This window comes from Engystomops pustulosus, chromosome 4 (genome assembly GCF_040894005.1).
Source record: "Engystomops pustulosus chromosome 4, aEngPut4.maternal, whole genome shotgun sequence".
Lineage (NCBI taxonomy): Eukaryota > Metazoa > Chordata > Amphibia > Anura > Leptodactylidae > Engystomops > Engystomops pustulosus.
The window spans coordinates 170,177,302-170,196,142 of record NC_092414.1 but is presented as its reverse complement, the minus strand read 5'-3'; the positions used below and the strand labels follow the sequence as shown (position 1 = coordinate 170,196,142).

The window sequence follows — 18,841 nt, the reverse complement described above, 5'->3', positions numbered from 1 at the left end:
TGTGTTGGGCCAGTGCACTGATGATGATCTGCCCACCCTCTTTAGTACCTTACTATGAATAGATAAAAGCAGCTTGTCTTTTTCTATTATTAAAACTTTACACCACTACTTACTACCGGCACTGGGTTGGATAGTCCACACATGGTGTTTAATCAAAACAGGATGTAGTAACAAGTGTTTTCTATGAATTGTTGCATATTTTACAAATAGTATACAATCTAGAAGGTATTAGCCGAGCTTTAGCTTTTCACGTTTTTCCTTTAATATTTGAACAGCTGGTCCACTTGAGCATTGCTCGGCTTCCTGCTATGGGAGGAGTAACAACAGTGTAATCTGTAGGATGGATAATTCAGTGAAAGAGGATTAGTCCCTGGAGCCCGGCCATAGCCTAAATATAGACTACCTCTTCTTTGTGTTTATCCAGATCTCTGTGATCATCATCACCCATCACACAGGTTTTGTGTCTCCAGACAGCCATTCACTAGGTGCTCCCCATTCTAGCATAATGACAGGATAGATTAGACTTGGCTTAATGCCACGTATAAGCACAGGTGTCGATAGTGTCTCTACTACGATGATTGGATATGTTCTTTAAAGGACATAAAATACATTATTACAAATCAGGAGTAACCCAGAGAAACTAGAATATATGTATCCAAACCTAATATAAGAAATAAAATAAGAAAAAGTATAACCATTTACAAAGTATAGGCTTCTCAAGAAAGTCCAAAAAAAAACAAATGTTCCCCTTCTTAAAAAAATCCCTATAAGACCAGGTTCACATGAAGTTTTTGGAATCTTAATTTTTGAGGTGATCTGGTTAAAAATACCTACTTTTATTCATAATACAAACGTAAGTTGTGATGAGTGAATTCACCAGCCACCTCGACTAACAAATAAAATTCGGGTGCTCACAAAGTATATTGCCCCATTTAGTGGCCCCACATTGTGAAATGGCCGTTTCCTTTCACCAGCATTTATAGGGCCCCCTCATCATAATGGGCAACATTTATTAAATGTGGGGATGGCTGCTGGACATCATATAGAATGGGGTCTGGCTGCTGGATATCATATAGAAGGGGGTCTGGCTGGTGGACATCATATAGCAGTAGAGGCTAGCTGCTGGACATTATATAGAATCGGGGCTGGCTGATGGATATCAAATAGAAGGGGGGCTGGCTGCTGGACATTATATAGAAGGGGATGCTGCTGGGCATTTTATAGAAGGGGGGCTGGCTGCTGGACATCATATAGAAGGGGGTCTGGCTGCTGGATAACATATAGAAGGGGGGTGGCTGCTGGACATCATATAGAAGGGGGGGCTAGCTTCTGGACATCATATAGAAGGGGGGCTAGCTGCTGGACATCATATAGAAGTGGGTCTGGCTGCTGGATAACATATAGAAGGGGGGTGGCTGCTGGACATCATATAGAAGGGGGGGCTAGCTTCTGGACATCATATAGAAGGGGGGCTAGCTGCTGGACATCATATAGGAGGGGGGCTGGCTGCTGGACATCATATAGAAGGAGAGACTGACTGCTGGACATCATATAGAAAGGGGGATTGGCTTCCGGACATCATATTGAAGGGGGTGGCTTCTGGATATCATATGGAGGGGGGCAGGCTGCTGGATATCATATAGAAGGGGGGCTGGCTGCTGTACATCATATAGAAGGGGGCTGGCTGCTGGACATCATATAGAAGGGGTCTGGCTGCTGGAAATCATATAGAAAGGGGGGCTGGCTTCTGGACATCATATTGAAGGGAGTGGCTTCTGGATATCATATGGAGGGGGGCAGGCTGCTGGATATCATATAGAAGGGGGGCTGGCTGCTGGGTATCATATAGAAGGGTCTGGCATTGGCCTGAAATCTTGGTTCTCTGACAGTGTTATCCTGTAATGTCCATCCACAGCCCGCAGGATTGTGCCCCACACAGCGTCCCAGTAATGTCCTCACACAGCCCCCAGTAATGTCCCCCACACAGCCCCCAGTAATGTGCCCCACACAGCGCCCCAGTAATGTCCTCACACAGCCCCCCAGTAATGTCCTCACACAGCCCCCCAGTAATGTCCTCACACAGCCCCCCAGTAATGTCCCCCACACAGCCCTCCAGTGATGTCCTCAAACAGCCCCCCAGTAATGTCCCCCACACAGCCCTCCAGTAATGTCCTCATACAGCCCCCCAGTAATGTCCTCACACAGCCCTCCCCCAGTAATGTCCCACACACAGCCCCCCGGTAATGTGCCTACACAGCCCCCCAGTAATTAACCCACACAGCCCCCCAGTAATGTCCCCCACACAGTCCCCCAGTAATGTCCTCACACAGCTCCCACAGTATTGTGCTCATACAGCCTCCCAATAATGTCCCCCACACAGCTCCCCGGTAATGTCCTCACACATCCCTCCAGTATTGTGCTCACACAGCCTCCCAATAATGTCCCCCACACAGCCCCCAGTAATGTGCCCCACACAGTCCCCCAGTAATGTCCTCACATAGCCCCCAGTAGATTCCCCCACACAGTCCCCAGTAATGTCCTATCACAGCACCACAGTAATGTCCCCCACACAGTCCCCCAGCAATGTCCCCACACAGTCCCCAGTAATGTCCTATCACAGCTCCCCCAGTATTGTGCTCATACAGCCTCCCAATAATGTCCCCCACATGCCCCCCCCCCCCCCGGTAATGTCCTCACACATACCCCCTGTGTTGTACTCACACAGCCTCCCAATAATGTATCCCACACAGCCCCCAGTAATGTGCCCCACACAGCACCCAGTAATGTCCTCACACATGCCCACAGTAATATTCACACACATGCCCACCAGTAGTGTCCCCCACACAGCCCCCAATAGTGTCCCCTACACAGTCCCCCTGTAATGTCCCTCACACAGCCCCCCAGTAATGTCCCCCACACAGTTGCCCCCAGTAATGTCCTCACACATGCCTCCATCCCTCCTTTTGTAATCAAATCTGATACTTTCTACGTGCCTCCCCCCCCCAATAGTGCCCCTATTGCTAACCCTTAATTACCCTGGGTCTAAAATAGATAAAGTTTAGGGATGGGGTTACAAATATTAGACAGGTTGCCAAATTTCCACCAGGGAAAGCTGCAACTTGGTGGATTTAACAGCAGCACACCTGTCAGAAACGATAGTGTCACGGGGGTTGCGGGTGCTCTCGCAATCCATATAGCGGGTCACGGGCTCACGCTGCTCACCTCTCCCTGCTCCTGATTCTTGTCCGCGGCCCAGCTTCAGGAACTTTAAAGGGCACCGTTAATTGGCGCTGCCCATTTCCCAGAAATCTATTACAACCTGCCTCTCCCTGCACACCCTGTCAGATCTTTGTGCTCAATGCCTAAGAGAAAGCTGTTTCCTGCAAGTTATTTCCGTGTATTGACCTCCCATTGTGATCTCGGATCTGTTACTGATTACGATCCTCCGCTGCCTGCCCTGACCTCTTGCTTCATCTCTGACCTTGAACCTCTGCCTCCTGCATCAACCTTTTGCCTGTCCCCGACCACAAGATTGTCTGCTGATTGTGTACCTCCACCTTGGCTGCCACAGCGGACAAGTCGCGCCTGTGGAACGACCTGGTGGTTCCACGCAGCAGTAAGACCAACCTTCTTTGCGGAGGGCTATGGTGAAGACTGGGTGCCACTTAGATTCCAGTCGGCTTGTGTCGGCTTGTGTCATCATCCACGATGGTCCAGGGGGTTCACTGACCCCGAGCCTTGACACACTGGAAAATTGACATGCAAGTTTTTGGGGACATGTTTTAGCTGCTGCAAAAAAGGCTACCACACAGCCCTAAAACACGTTCATCTAGGCAACACATCCCACTTTGGAAAAAAAATGCCTTGAGAAAAAAAGATTTTTGAGAAAAAACATCTCAACGTGTTGATTATTACACTCATAGTTTGGAAAGTCATTGACAATACAAACTGTATGAACTATATCTTTAATGGAAACTCCCCTACACATTCAGTCTGAAATAATTGTGTTTTCAGACCTGAAAGATAAAAGATCAACAAACAGCACTCAGCCTAATGACGTTATTCAGCAGAAGCAAATAAGAAAATGTGATTATCCTCCTCCTCTGTAGCCTCTCGTGGCCGAGGGAGTCTGGCAATGTCTGCGGATAAACCATCCCCGCGTGCCATGGCCGAGGCAGGCCCCAGGTGTCTCATACCAGAGCTGGTCATGGAGATGGGTAAACACTAAAATGTCATGAGTTTTATGGCAGATTTCACCCCATGGTAGAAATTGGTTGTGCCTTTACTACAGTATTTTCTGAAAACTATCCTCAACAATGTAAATGCAAAACTACATATGCCATAGAGTCACATACGTTCTTGATTGACATGTACAAGGCAATATACCTTCTGCTGGTACCATCCACACTGAATCTATCACAGACTATAGATATATAGGGGGTCATTTATAATTAGGCGGATCCTTAGGGACAGTTCTATGTCTATAATTGGAGCATCGCTGCACATCAGTTTCTTTAAAGTGGCTTTGGCCTTTTAACCCTTTAACGACCTGGCCCTTTTTTGTTTTTTCATTTACCGTATATACTCGAGTATAAGCCGATCCGAGTATAAGCCGAGACCCCTAATTTTACCACCAAAAACTCGGAAAACCTATAGACTCGAGTATAAGCCGAGGTTGTAGTATACAGCCAGCCCCAAGTGGTATACAGCGTGCCCCCCTAATGTAGACAGCCAGCCTGCCCCCTCATGTATACAGCCAGCCTGCCCCCTCATGTATACAGCCTGCCAGCCTGCCCCCTCATGTATACAGCCTGCCAGCCTGCCCCCTCATGTATACAGCCTGCCCCCTCATGTATACAGCCTGCCAGCCTGCCCCCTCATGTATACAGCCTGCCCCCTCATGTATACAGCCTGCCAGCCTGCCCCCTCATGTATACAGCCTGCCAGCCTGCCCCCTCATGTATACAGCCTGCCCCCATATATGTTGAGCACATTTAAAAAAATAAACTTAATTCTCACCTTCCGGCGATACTCACCCCCGATCCTCTGCGGTGGCTCTCGATCCCCGGCAGCGTCTTCTGTCTTCTCTTGCCGGCGGAGGCGCGTCCATGCGATCTCCCCGGCGGCGTTCACTATGATGCGGCTGATGACATCACACCGCTGCATCATAGTAAGCGCCGGCGGGGAGATCGCATGGACGCGACTCCGCCGGCAAAAGAAGAAAGAAGACATCCGCAGCCGGGGATCGAGAGCCACCGACGAGGATCGGAAGCCGGCGCCGTGGATCGGGGGTGAGTATCGCCGGAAGGTGAGAACTAAGTTTATTTATTTAATGTGCTGAACTTCGGGAGCCGCCGCCGGGTATCGGGAGCCGCCGCCGGTGGATCCGGGCACCGGAGGGTGAGTATTAAAATTTTTTTTTTAATTGACTCGTGTATAAGCCGAAGTGAGGTTTTTCAGCACATTTTTTGTGCTGAAAAACTCGGCTTATACACGAGTGTATACGGTACATTTTTCACTCCTCACCTTCAAAAACGTATAACTTTTTTATTTTTACACATAAAGAGCTCTGTGATGGCTTGTTTTCTGTGGAACAAATTGCACTTCACAGTAATGGTATTGAATATTCCATGACGTTTACTGGGAAGCAGGGAAAAAATCCAAATGCAGTGAAAATGATGAAAAAAAGCATTTGCGCCGTATTCTTGTGGGCTTGGATTTTACGGCTTTCACTGTGTGCCCCAAATGACATGTCTACATTATTCTTCGGGTCCGTACGATCACGGGGATACCAAATTTGTATAAGTTTTATAATGTTTTCATACATTTACAAAAATTAAAACCTCCTGTACAATTTTTTTTTTTTATTTTGCCATCTTCTGGCGCTAATAAATTTTTCATACTTCAGTGTATGGAGCTGTGGGTGGTGTTATTTTGTGCAACTTTTGATGCCGTTTTCAATGCTACCATTTTTGGGACTGTACGACCTTTTGAACACTTTTTATTGAATTTTTTATATTTTTCAAAATATCAAAAAAGTGCCATTTTCGACTTTGGGCACGATTTTCCGTTACGGGGTTAAACATAGTGAAAACCGTTATTATATTTTGTTACAATGGGCATTTTTAGACGTGGCGATACCTAATGTGTTTAGGTGATTTTTTATAATTTTTTTTTTTTTACTTTTTTTACTATTTTTCGGACTCCCGAGGGTACTTTAACCCTAGGTTGTCTGATCGAGTGTACCATATACTGCCATACTACAGTATGGCAGTATATGGGGATTTTCTACCTCAATCATTAAAATGAGCAAATTGTTGTAATGAATGGGTTAAAATGAGACGGAAGACTCAAGGCTGTAATGGCGACCGATCGCCGCTCCCCATGCGCCGCCATCTTACTGAAGCCACCAGCAGCTTTGCTGGCGGCAATAGCTGGGGTTAACACCAACCGAGGGTGTTACCAGTAAGCCTTTGCTGAAATATTTACCAGCTTACCAGCTATGGAGAGGGCTCAGCCCGTGAGCCCGCTCCATGTACCTGCACCTGACGCGCGCTGTACTATTACGGCGCAATTCGGTAAGGAGTTAATAAATGTTCTTATAGTCTACTTTCTGCCTGGGATTTTTTCTCTAGAAGTCCCCAAAAAGTCTCAAAATGCATAAAATATCCAATCACATACACCAGGGGACTGGAGTAACTAAGAGACTTTTTTTGGGACTTTTTGGAAAAGTCTCAAGTCATGAATCTGGCTTTGCACGGCGTTGCACAAGCAGTAGTTGTATGTTTACTCTAGATTGAGGAAGAGATGGAAGTAGTCCTGTGAGACTTTTTAGCTGTGAAAAGTGTCAAAAACCCATAATAAATAACCCCCATTCAGTATATAAACAAATGAGAACATAATGAAACTGCTACATCATTTTATAAACTAGGACAGTGAATATATAGAAACATTTGTGTACAGAAGATATTGCCATATGTCAAAATTATTGTATAATCTTATGTCATGTGTTTCTTTTTCCGTTGCTCTTATGCTGGCCGATTTTTCCATAGTATGCCAACATAGGAGACACAGCAGTCTAATACATAGGAAATGAGTTCCCATTGTAACTAGGTTTTGAATCCTCCCAATCTTAGGAATAATATATTGCTAGATTTCCAGTGATGGAAAGTCTTATGTTGGATAAGAAGCATATAAACATACACACAGGCTACATTTAAATAAGTGAGATATTGGCCAATAAAATCTTATCCCTCAGATAGATGTCTAGAAATTTAGATTATAAATTAAGGATTGAGATCCTCATTTCTTATTATTGAAGTAAACCTACTATCAAAATCCATCATGATAACCATGGACACTTACTCATAGATCCAGGCACTGGGGGATATTTATCATACACTGGCGCTCGTGCGCCAGCGTATGATAGCCCCGCCGCTGCAAATTCGCAGCCCGATACATCAAGAGGCTTCTGCCTCTTGATGTATCGGGCTGCCAGCTGCGCAGCGTTTTTCCTACGCCAGGCAGGGCCTGGTGTAGAAAAAGACGCAACCGGCGACTTTTCACGTATGAAAAGTCGCCGGCAGCAGCGAGTGCACAGACGCGGGGACAGTAACGCCCCACGCCGGCCCACTCCAGTCCGGCCACGCCCTCCGCTCGGCCGGCCACGCCCCCCCCTTCACGCCCCACTGGCGTGAAGGTGGCGGATTGTGAAAAATAATCGCAAAAGCTAGCAATAAGCTAGCACTTGCGATTATTTCAGGGCCTCTGCGCCACTGGCGGTGCGCAGAGGTCCTGATAAATATCCCCCATTGTGTCTGTTGTAATCTGCTTATATTTATTATCCATGCCCTCCTTCCTTTTAAATCAACATTTATATTATGCTAATGAGCCAGAAGGGCTCTGGGGGAGCTATAGCTTCACAGGCTGCTACACTCTCTACCCTCCTCCTTTCTCATTCAGCACCTCGCCCCATTCCTCCGCCTGCTGTAATTGCACAGTCAGAGGGGGCAAGTGCTTCTTCACAGTGTAACAGTCTGTGAAGCAACTGTGCAGAAAAGCTTTCTTAGCGTCCCCTATAAGCAACATTTATAAGTAATATGACTTACTCTACTGTTAGCTTACATGAACTAAAGCCAGGGAAGCTCTATATAGACATAGGTATATGCTAAGTGTAGGGATCTTCGATATAGCAAGAGTGGTCAGGATCATATAAAGGGAAAGCATAAGTTGTGTGCATGGTTCCTATATGTTTAAGGGAGTAGATGTAGACCTCCACCCCAATGACCCCTGCCTGCCTGGCGTAGAAATAAGCACAGCTGGCGCCTCCTCCCATTTGAGAAGTCACTGGCTGCAGTAAGTGCGTGTATCGCTCAAACCCCTCCCACTTCCACTTCCCCGCTGTCCACGCCTATTTTCTTTCCGGCAGCCACCCTTTTCCTTCACGTCCATCCATGCCCTCCTAGCATGGGAGGTAGCAGAAAGGGGGGGGGACGCAAGTCCTAGCAATATGCTGGCATTTGTGATCATTTCAGGGCTTATAATACCCCCATTGTTAATGTTGAATCCTATTAGATTTGAGAATATCTGGAAATAGATGTCTGTTACTTTATTTGTATAGATTGAAGCTGTCGCTAGTACTTAGGTACCTAAACCTTTTATTGCTGGAGCAATATTCCAGTAGCTGGAAAAATAATGTCTGGTTTCCCTCTGTTTGCATTTGGTGTTTGGTTCATAGATTTTTTGCTTCCTGTCCTGTATTGAACTTTAGTAGCGTGCGGGCAGAGCCAGTAGCCTGTAATTTATTACACATTACCGCCTGTGCCAGGAAACCTTTATGTTTGCTGTATAAACATATTTAACCCCTATGATTTCACTGATTTGCTTCTTCACGTATAATGTATCTATTATAGTTACTAACATTAAATATATGATTAAAGTCACAAATTTTGGCGCTCCACTATATTTGCCACTTGAGGCTTAGCAGGAGGATGTTGCCTCTCATGAGGCAGGGCTTAGTGGGAGAGTGTGGCCTCACATGAGGCAAGGCTTAGCAGGAGAGTGTGGCCTCACATGAGGCAAGGCTTAGCAGGAGGGTGTGGCCTCTCATGAGGCAGGGCTTAGTGGGAGAGTGTGGCCTCACATGAGGCAAGGCTTAGCAGGAGGGTGTGGCCTCTCATGAGGCAGGGCTTAGTGGGAGAGTGTGGCCTCACATGAGGCAAGGCTTAGCAGGAGAGTGTGGCTTCACATGAGGCAAGGCTTAGCAGGAGGGTGTGGCCTCTCATGAGGCAGGGCTTAGTGGGAGAGTGTGGCCTCACATGAGGCAAGGCTTAGCAGGAGGGTGTGGCCTCTCATGAGGCAGGGCTTAGTGGGAGAGTGTGGCCTCACATGAGGCAAGGCTTAGCAGGAGGGTATGGCCTCACATGAGGCTGGGCTTGGCAGGAGGGTGTGGCCTCTCATGAGGAAGGGCGTATCATGAGGGAATGGCCTCACATCAGTCAGGGCTTAGCAGGAGGGTGTGGCCTCTCATGAGACAGGGCTTAGCATGAGGGTGTGGCCTCTCATGAGGAAGGGCTTAGCAGGAGGGTGTGGCCTCACATGAGGCAGGGCTTAGCAGGAGGGTGTGGCCTCACATGGCCTATCACCTTCTATCTAGCATAGATTTGTGTTTCTGTCAGAGAAGATGAAACTAATTCATAAAGAGGCATTCACAAATCTTACTCTAGTGCTGGGGACTTCAAAACCTGCATAGGAATCCCCTATCTTAATAATTCTCTACCAATGTTCTCTAGTCACATTAGGTGGGATTTAGGATAGTATTATATTGTGCTACATATAGTCATATATAATGTACAGTAAATCTAACAACCGTGGCCTAGCTGCTTCTAGTACATCTGCAAAGAAACCAAATCATCTACCACTTCACAATGACACGGAGAGAGACTAAAACAGAAAAAAACAACCCTTGGGCAAAGCCCTACGCCACACAAAGCAGCAGTATCACCTATTTCTGGGGCACACAGCTGGCATTCAACAAGAGAGTATAAAGTTGGCCTGTCACTAGAAACACCCCTCACCCTTAAGCCAGAAGAACAATATAATTAGCCAGTAACACATCTGCTCTTTTCAGGGTAATGTTAGATGTCAAATAATAAAATAGAATATTTATTATTCATTTCATTTCAGACTGCCCACCCATAGGGGGAGATGTATCAATCTATCTACACCACAAAGCTGCAATCATTTGCATCAGAAATGCAGTGTGACACTTTTATGAAGATTTTATATCATTTTGCTGCAGTTTTCCAAAAAGGGTTTAAAAGGGATGTGGAAATAGCCTGTGTGCCAGGAAATTCAATATTCCGGTACAACAAACTAGACCAACTAATTCAAAGGTTCAAAGTACGAGTCACCAGTATTATACTGCGCCGGATTAATAATACAGCATCTGACATAGTGGGCCACATTTATTAAAGTGTTTGCGCCAGTTTTCTGACTTTGCATGAGAAAGAACATGAAAACTGCTTGTACATGAATTTATGAACGCATGTGACACATTTGTGCCGCGGCTGCACAGTGCAGACACAACACAAATTCTGTACATAAAGGGGCGTTGCAGTCCACAGTCAGAACGTCATCCATATTTATTATTATGACTTGACAGAATTGTATTGCATGCTCTATGTTAAAGTTGCGCCAAAATAAGTTGGCGCACTGTGTCGGAGAAGTGCAGAGAGCGCCAAATTCTTAAAGAATGTGCGCCACATTTCATGAGTCACATCAATACATCAACACATCAATGCATATCCCCCATTTTGTGTAGTGCTGGTGGTCGCACATGCTCAGTATCTCAGACTCACTACATACACAGTTTAATGACTCTTATTATTGTTCAGGCCAGTCAATTAGAATGAGAATAAACAAAGCATCTTCTTTTTATCAAGACAACAGGAGGCGGTTCTGTAAAAAGTATATGTAACAGCAATATTTAGATGCAAGAGTATTTTTGTTGTATATAAATGCAAGACAGTTTAATACAAAATCACTATTTCAAAAAACATTAGGGCAGATTTACTTACCCGGTCCCGCAGCGATCCATGGGTGCGTTGTCCGGATTCGGGTCACTAAGATTGTGCGTTTGAGTTCCTTCCTGTGTAGCTGCTGCGCCGAGGTCTGCCGGAGTTCACCTGCTTCTTCCTGGTGCATGTGAGTGCTGATCTTGCAACACAAAACCTTTTTTAAATTCTGTGGTTTATCCGAATCCGTTGGGTTGTCCGACGGCCAAGCCCCCGATTTCTGTCTCGTGCAAGCCGGCACCAAAATCCGATCGCGTGCCCAAAAAACCCAGGGCAATTCGCGCAAAATGGAAATATTCAGGAAACCCCACTAAAGTGCGGCATTCGGACCCTTAGTAAATGAGCCCCATTTTCTGTTAAATTTATTAACTGCAAACTGTGAAAGTTTTTGGGACTACCAAACAGTGTGGCTTTATACACCTGGGTTTTACAGTCCAAAAGTTAACTCGCTAACCTCGACCCATTACCGGTTAGTGAAATGGTTCTGGGGATCTTGGTAAAGCTAATGGTAGATACCTAATACTACTAAAGATACATTCCACACAAATTAGAATTGCTGATTCATACCTTCCATCATACCAGTGAGTGGTACCATGTCTCGAGTCAAATTTAACACTAATCTTCTCTGTGCTGTACTCTCTTCCATTTCCCTGATCAGCAACAGATGAGGATCATACGTCTGGCAGGAGTTGCATCTATACATCTATCACTCCAGATTTGCAGAATACTTCTGTATACTCCATAAATTATCCGGTTTACTTTTAATTTGGGAGATTTCTAAATACTCCATTAGAACAACCATAGATATAACTTTTAACAATAACTTGAGGGATTAACGCCAATAAACAACTAGTGCCACAAGTAGCGCTATATGTTTCTATTCCTCATTACACAAAACAGTAGATTGATCTGAATAGGAACTCAACACTACAACACATAAGGTCGCTTGCACAGATTCTACCAGATCCAAACTATTCTGATATCCGTTATCCTTGTGTATCAATGATTTATACCCAAGAAGTGAAACTCTAATGCCCTTGATGTCACCTTGAGTTGTATCCACAATATTGGATTTACTCTAACTGCACAGGAGAAGAAACGGGTAATGAAGGAGCATTCAGACATGTGCCGACTTATGTGATGAGCGACTAATGAGCCAATCTGAATGTGCCATCAAGTCCAAGAGCTGACTGCCTAGTAATAGCAATGAGGCGAAGCCTATAAATAAGTCTGCCTTACCTGTCACCTGGAGTTGTAACAGAGCTGTATGAGCGCTTCTCACAGAGCTGTGTCTTCATCCAGAATCTCCTTCCTTTCCAGTGATGCAGACCTGCCTAGTAAAGCATGCTAATGATGTACTGGAGGGGAGCCCTGCAAAAACAGAACAGGACCATATGTCAGCCTATAGCATCACCGCCTCCACACCGAGAGAAAGGAGCTCGACAGATTAAAGGAAGCAGCAGAGGAGAGGAAATGAGCGGAGGAGAACAGCCGAGAGGCTTAGTCAGATACAGTGGAGACATAGATGAATAGATAGACTGACGATGAAATGGATATATAGATACAGAGATTGGTGGACCAAAATATAGCTATACTGATATAGAGATAGATGGAATCATAAAATATATGTATAGATTAGAATAATATAGGTAGGTAGAGAGAGACATAGATAGATAGATAGATAGATAGATAGATAGATAGATAGATAGATAGATAGATAGATAATGGATAGATAAATGAACAGATAAATAATAGATAGATAAATGAACAGATAGATAATAGACAGCTTTTTGTCACCGAAATGTCGCCACTTGTTCAATAAAGATCAACTTTTTTTGAATTTGGAGCCTTGGAATGCTGCCACTTTCTATATTTTTGTAGTTGTGCTTCTCTGGACTTTCTATTTTCTCTTTTTTTTCTAGATAGAAAGATGATGGATATATAGATTGGTGGACCAAAATCTAGCTATATTGATATAGAGATAGATGGAAACATAAAATATGTATAAAGATTAGAATAATATAAGCAGGTAGATAGTGAACGACATAGATAGATAGATAGATATCCAAATAGAAAAAAGGCAGCACTCCAAATGGAAAGTGAAAAAACGTGAGTTCCTCTTTATTGCATATCCCAAAACAGCAGCAACGTTTCGGCTCAGTGCAAGCCTTTATCAAGCTAAGTGGCAAGTGCCACTTGAAAAAGGCTTGCACTGAGCCGAAACGTTGCTGCTGTTTTGGGATATGCAATAAAGAGGAACTCACGTTTTTTCACTTTCCATTTGGAGTGCTGCCTTTTTTCTATTTGGATACCTTTAAAGGACCTGACGCCCGGCCCTAATAGGCGTGCACCCCTTCATCATTTTCTTCATATGTGCTGCTTGGACTTTCTTTAAGTAGATAGATAGATAGATAGATAGATAGATAGATAGATAGATAGATAGATAGATAGATAGATAGATAGATAGATATGTAGACCAGCTTTTAGCAGCTTTAAGAGTGCAACAAAAATTGTGCAAGAAAAGTGATGGCATACTAGAAGCGTAGGAAAAGTGTGCGTACTTCCAAATTGTGCACCCAAAAAAAATGAGATGAGGGTAGGAAATATTGTGGTGCAGACTTCATAAATAAGTGGGATTAGCAAGGCAGAAACAAAAAAAAAGTCCCCAATCATGCCTTGCACCACAGCACATAAATGCCAAGAGTTCATACTGTATATCTATACGGCTATAGGGCCAATGGGGAATTATAATGTGGGTGATCTGAAATGCCCACCAGAATTACGACCTGCCGAGACATATTCCGGAGGTCCATACTGCAAACAGGAGAACAATTGCATCTCTGTCACCTGTGTTCAAACTCCAACAGTGAGACTGAGGCATTTTCTAATCCAAAGCAAATAGCAAACCTAGTACCTCGCACACCAGGGAGAGATAATCAGAATGGTGGGGGTCCAGCACCATCATCCATCCTAATTAGTGGAAGATAGGTTGCTAGGGTATATTTCCGATGAGGTAATAGTGGATGGGCCCTCACCATTTGAATTAGTGCCATAGCTGTGTGTGGTATAGCTACTTAGAACAACAGTACAAACAGGAGGGTAACATATGTTCCCTGCCACATCCACCTAGTAAAACTAGAGAGAGAGAGTACAACTGGTAGATCAACTAAAATATAACTTTTAATGGAAATATCATAAAAGTCTGATGAACAAACCATTAGAAAAATGTGGCATTAAAAACACACTATCCGCAGATAGCCTCAAAATGCCCCATGTGTGCATGTTACAGAGGGCATCCGCTGGCACATGAACCCCTACCAACTTAGAACACCATATGTGGTATCGTACTGTTAGTATAATGTATGAATCGTGATACTGTCAGTCAAATGGACAACCGGGGGCGATTAGGTAGATGAAATCCCTCTGGTCTGAAATTCGTTGGTTAGGGGGCAGATAAGCTCGGTGAGTCACGTCAAGGTATGATGTGGGAGGCCCACTCTCGGGTGTAGAGTGTAGGAATCCCTATTATACCCTATCATGGGCTATGGTAGGTCCCTATTGTACCCTATGGAGCCTCATCTGGGGGCCACAGCCCTAAACGACTGCCACCCCGACTAGAACCTGTCCCTGCTGTGGGCCTGCTGACCCTATACTGAGCAGGGCAGAGGTACTAGGGAACAGTCGATCCACTCACAGTATTGTCATCTGTGCGTTGACAAACAGTTATTGTAGAAATTAAGTGGTCAGTTCCCCACATAGAAGAGATAAGTGCCAAAAACTACATGAAAAGGTGAAATGAATATTAATGTGCAATCAGAATATAACAGAATGTTTAGTCGTGGTCTAAGTCAAGGTCACTCATAGTCCCTACATGACATAATGTGGGTTCTTCATCTTGAGACCGAGACGTTCCTGCATCGGGGATTACGTTAATGAATTTCAGTATATGCAGAAATATACACCTGGAGACAGTCTACTTCAATAATCTAGGTGTTCAAAATGAATAATATAAGAGACTTGATCCCAGGTGAGGCGCACAGCCCTGTGTGGGTAAAGGCGATAGTGCGTGCTCTTTAGTACCGGGATGTTGTGATCTCGTTCTGGTATTGGTACCGAGCTGGAGCAGTAATCCATCCTATGTCCTCCTCCCTTCTGTTATCTGGCAAAACACCAGATAGACACCAAGCTCCAGGCTTCTCTTCAGTCACTTTCACCTTTGATAAGTTGGCGGTTGATGGTTGGTTCAAGCAGCAGAATTTTTATTTTTTTTAATCTGTTTCCTTACACAGAATGGCTGGACCATTACACAAGCTCTTGTATCTCTTGTATCCCTCATCCTCATAGACTGTAAGCTCTTGTGTCACCCCTTCATCCTCATAGACTGTAAGCTCTTGTGTCACCCATTCATCCTCATAGACTGTAAGCTCTTGTGTCACCCCCTTCATCCTCATAAACTGTAAGCTCTTGTATCTCTTGTATCCCTCATCCTCATAGACTGTAAGCTCCTGTGTCACCCCTTCAGCCTCATAGACTGTAAGCTCTTGTATCACCCACTCATCCTAATAGACTGTAAGCTCTTGTGTCAGCCCCTCTTCCTCATAGACTGTAAGCTCTTGTGTCACCCCCTCATCCTCATAGACTGTAAGCTCTTATGTCAGCCTCTCATCCTCATAGACTGTAAGCTCTTGTGTCACTCTTTCATCCTCATAGTCTGTAAGCTCTCGTGTCACTGCCTCGTCCTCATAGACTGTAAGCTCTTGTGTCACTCTCTCATCCTCATAGACTGTAAGCTCTTGTATCACCTCCTCATCCTCATAGACTGTAAGCTCTGGTGTCACCCCCTCATCCTCATAGACTGTAAGCTTTTGTGTCACCCCCTCATCCTCATAGACTGTAAGCTCTTGTGTCACCCACTCATCCTCATAGACTGTAAGCTCTTGTGTAACCTTCTCATTCTCATAGACTGTAAGCTCTTGTGTCACCCCCTCATTCTCATAGTCTGTAAGCTCTTGTGTCACCCCCTCATTCTCATAGTCTGTTAGCTCTTGTGTCACCCCCTCATCCTCATAGACTGTAAGCTCTTGTGTCCCCCCTTCATCCTCATAGACTGTAAGCTCTTGCGTCACCCCTCATCCTCATAGACTGTAAGCTCTTGTATCACCCCCTCATCCACATAGACTGTAAGCTCTTGTATCACCCCCTCATCCTCATAGACTGTAAGCTCTTGTGTCACCCCCTCATCCTCATAGACTGTAAGCTCTTGTGTCACCCCCTCATCCTCATAGACTGTAAGCTCTTGTGTCACCCCCTCATCCTCATAGACTGTTAGCTCTTGTGTCACCCCCTCATCCTCATAGACCAGTGGTGGCGAACCTATGGCACGGGTGCCAGAGGTGGCACTCTGAGTCCTCTCTGTGGGCACTCAGGCCATCACCAGAGAGGACTCCAGGTATCTTCCTGAAGTCCCAGACAGCCCAGGACTTGCTGTGCATAGAGGTATTTTAAAGTGACAGCTCTACCTGGGACTATTTTCTGCTTTATTGGTGTCCTGAGGGGCTGATATGAATGAAAGTTGTGACAGAGAAGGGAGTATACATTTCTGTGGTGGCACTTTGCGATAATTAAGTGGGTTTTGGTTGTAGTTTGGGCACTTTGTCTCTAAAAGGTTCGCCATCGCTGTCATAGACTGTTAGCTCTTGTGTCACCCCCTCATCCTCATAGACTGTAAGCTCTTGTGTCACCCCTTCATCCTCATAGACTGTAAGCTCTTGTATCACCCCCTCATCCCCATAGACTGTAAGCTCTTGTGTCACCCCCTCATCCTCATAGACTGTAAGCTCTTGTGTCACCCCCTCATCCTCATAGACTGTAAGCTCTTGTGTCACCCCTTCATCCCCATAGACTGTAAGCTCTTGTATCTCTTGTATCCCTCATCCTCATAGACTGTAAGCTCTTGTGTCACCCCTTCATCCTCATAGACTGTAAGCTCTTGTATCACCCACTCATCCTCATAGACTGTAAGCTCTTGTGTCAACCCCTCTTCCTCATAGACTGTAAGCTCTTGTATCACCCCCTCATCCCCATAGACTGTAAGCTCTTGTGTCAGCCCCTCATCCTCATAGACTGTAAGCTCTTGTGTCACCCCCTCATCCTCATAGACTGTAAGCTCTTGTGTCACCCCCTCATTCTCATAGTCTGTAAGCTCTTTTGTCACCCCCTCATCCTCATAGACTGTTAGCTCTTGTGTCACCCCCTCATCCTCATAGACTGTAAGCTCTTGTGTCACCCCTTCATCCTCATAGACTGTAAGCTCTTGTATCACCCCCTCATCCCCATAGACTGTAAGCTCTTGTGTCAGCCCCTCATCCTCATAGACTGTAAGCTCTTGTGTCACCCCCTCATCCTCATAGACTGTAAGCTCTTGTGTCACCCCTTCATCCTCATAGACTGTAAGCTCTTGTATCACCCCCTCATCCCCATAGACTGTAAGCTCTTGTGTCAGCCCCTCATCCTCATAGACTGTAAGCTCTTGTGTCACCCCCTAATCCTCATAGACTGTAAGCTCTTGTGTCACCCCTCATCCTCATAGACTCTAAGCTCTTGTGTCACCCCCTCCTCCTGATAGACTTTAAGCTCTTGTGTCACCCCTCATCCTCATAGTCTGTAAGCTCTTGTGTCACCCCCTCATCCTCAAAGACTGTAAGCTCTTGTGTCACCCTCATCCTCATAGACTGTAAGCTCTTGTGTCACCCCCTCATCCTCATAGACTGTAAGCTCTTGCGTTACCCCTCATCCTCATAGACTGTAAGCTCTTGTATCACCCCCTCATCCCCATAGACTGTAAGCTCTTGTGTCAGCCCCTCATCCTCATAGACTGTAAGCTCTTGTGTCACCCCCTCATCCTCATAGACTGTTAGCTCTTGTGTCACCCCCTCATCCTCATAGACTGTAAGCTCTTGTGTCACCCCTTCACCCTTATAGACTGTAAGCTCTTGTATCACCCCCTCATCCCCATAGACTGTAAGCTCTTGTGTCAGCCCCTCATCCTCATAGACTGTAAGCTCTTGTGTCACCCCCTCATCCTCATAGACTGTAAGCTCTTGTGTCACCCCCTCATTCTCATAGTCTGTAAGCTCTTTTGTCACCTCCTCATCCTCATAGACTGTTAGCTCTTGTGTCACCCCCTCATCCTCATAGACTGTAAGCTCTTGTATCACCCCCTCATCCCCATAGACTGTAAGCTCTTGTGTCAGCCCCTCATCCTCATAGACTGTAAGCTCTTGTGTCACCCCCTCATCCTCATAGACTGTAAGCTCTTGTGTCACCCCTCATCCTCATAGACTGTAAGCTCTTGTGTCACCCCCTCCTCCTCATAGACTTTAAGCTCTTGTGTCACCCCTCATCCTCATAGACTGTAAGCTCTTGTGTCACCCCCTCATCCTCAAAGACTGTAAGCTCTTGTGTCACCCTCATCCTCATAGACTGTAAGCTCTTGTGTCACCCCCTCATCCTCATAGACTGTAAGCTCTTGCGTTACCCCTCATCCTCATAGACTGTAAGCTCTTGTATCACCCCCTCATCCCCATAGACTGTAAGCTCTTGTGTCAGCCCCTCATCCTCATAGACTGTAAGCTCTTGTGTCACCCCCTCATCCTCATAGACTGTTAGCTCTTGTGTCACCCCCTCATCCTCATAGACTGTAAGCTCTTGTGTCACCCCTTCATCCTCATAGACTGTAAGCTCTTGTATCACCCCCTCATCCCCAT

General features: G+C 45.4%; 1 protein-coding gene across 4 annotated transcripts in view; it reads right to left on the bottom strand.

Annotated features, from left to right (window-relative positions):
* Positions 1–12,522, bottom strand: part of SV2B (synaptic vesicle glycoprotein 2B) — a 105,137-nt gene extending 92,615 nt beyond the window's left edge. For all 4 annotated transcript variants that reach the window (XM_072148550.1, XM_072148548.1, XM_072148552.1 and 1 more), the window contains exon 1: positions 12,315–12,522. The gene's annotated coding sequence lies outside the window, so the exon portion shown is untranslated. The remainder of the gene's footprint in view (positions 1–12,314) is intronic.
* Between the last annotated feature and the right edge of the window lie 6,319 nt (positions 12,523–18,841).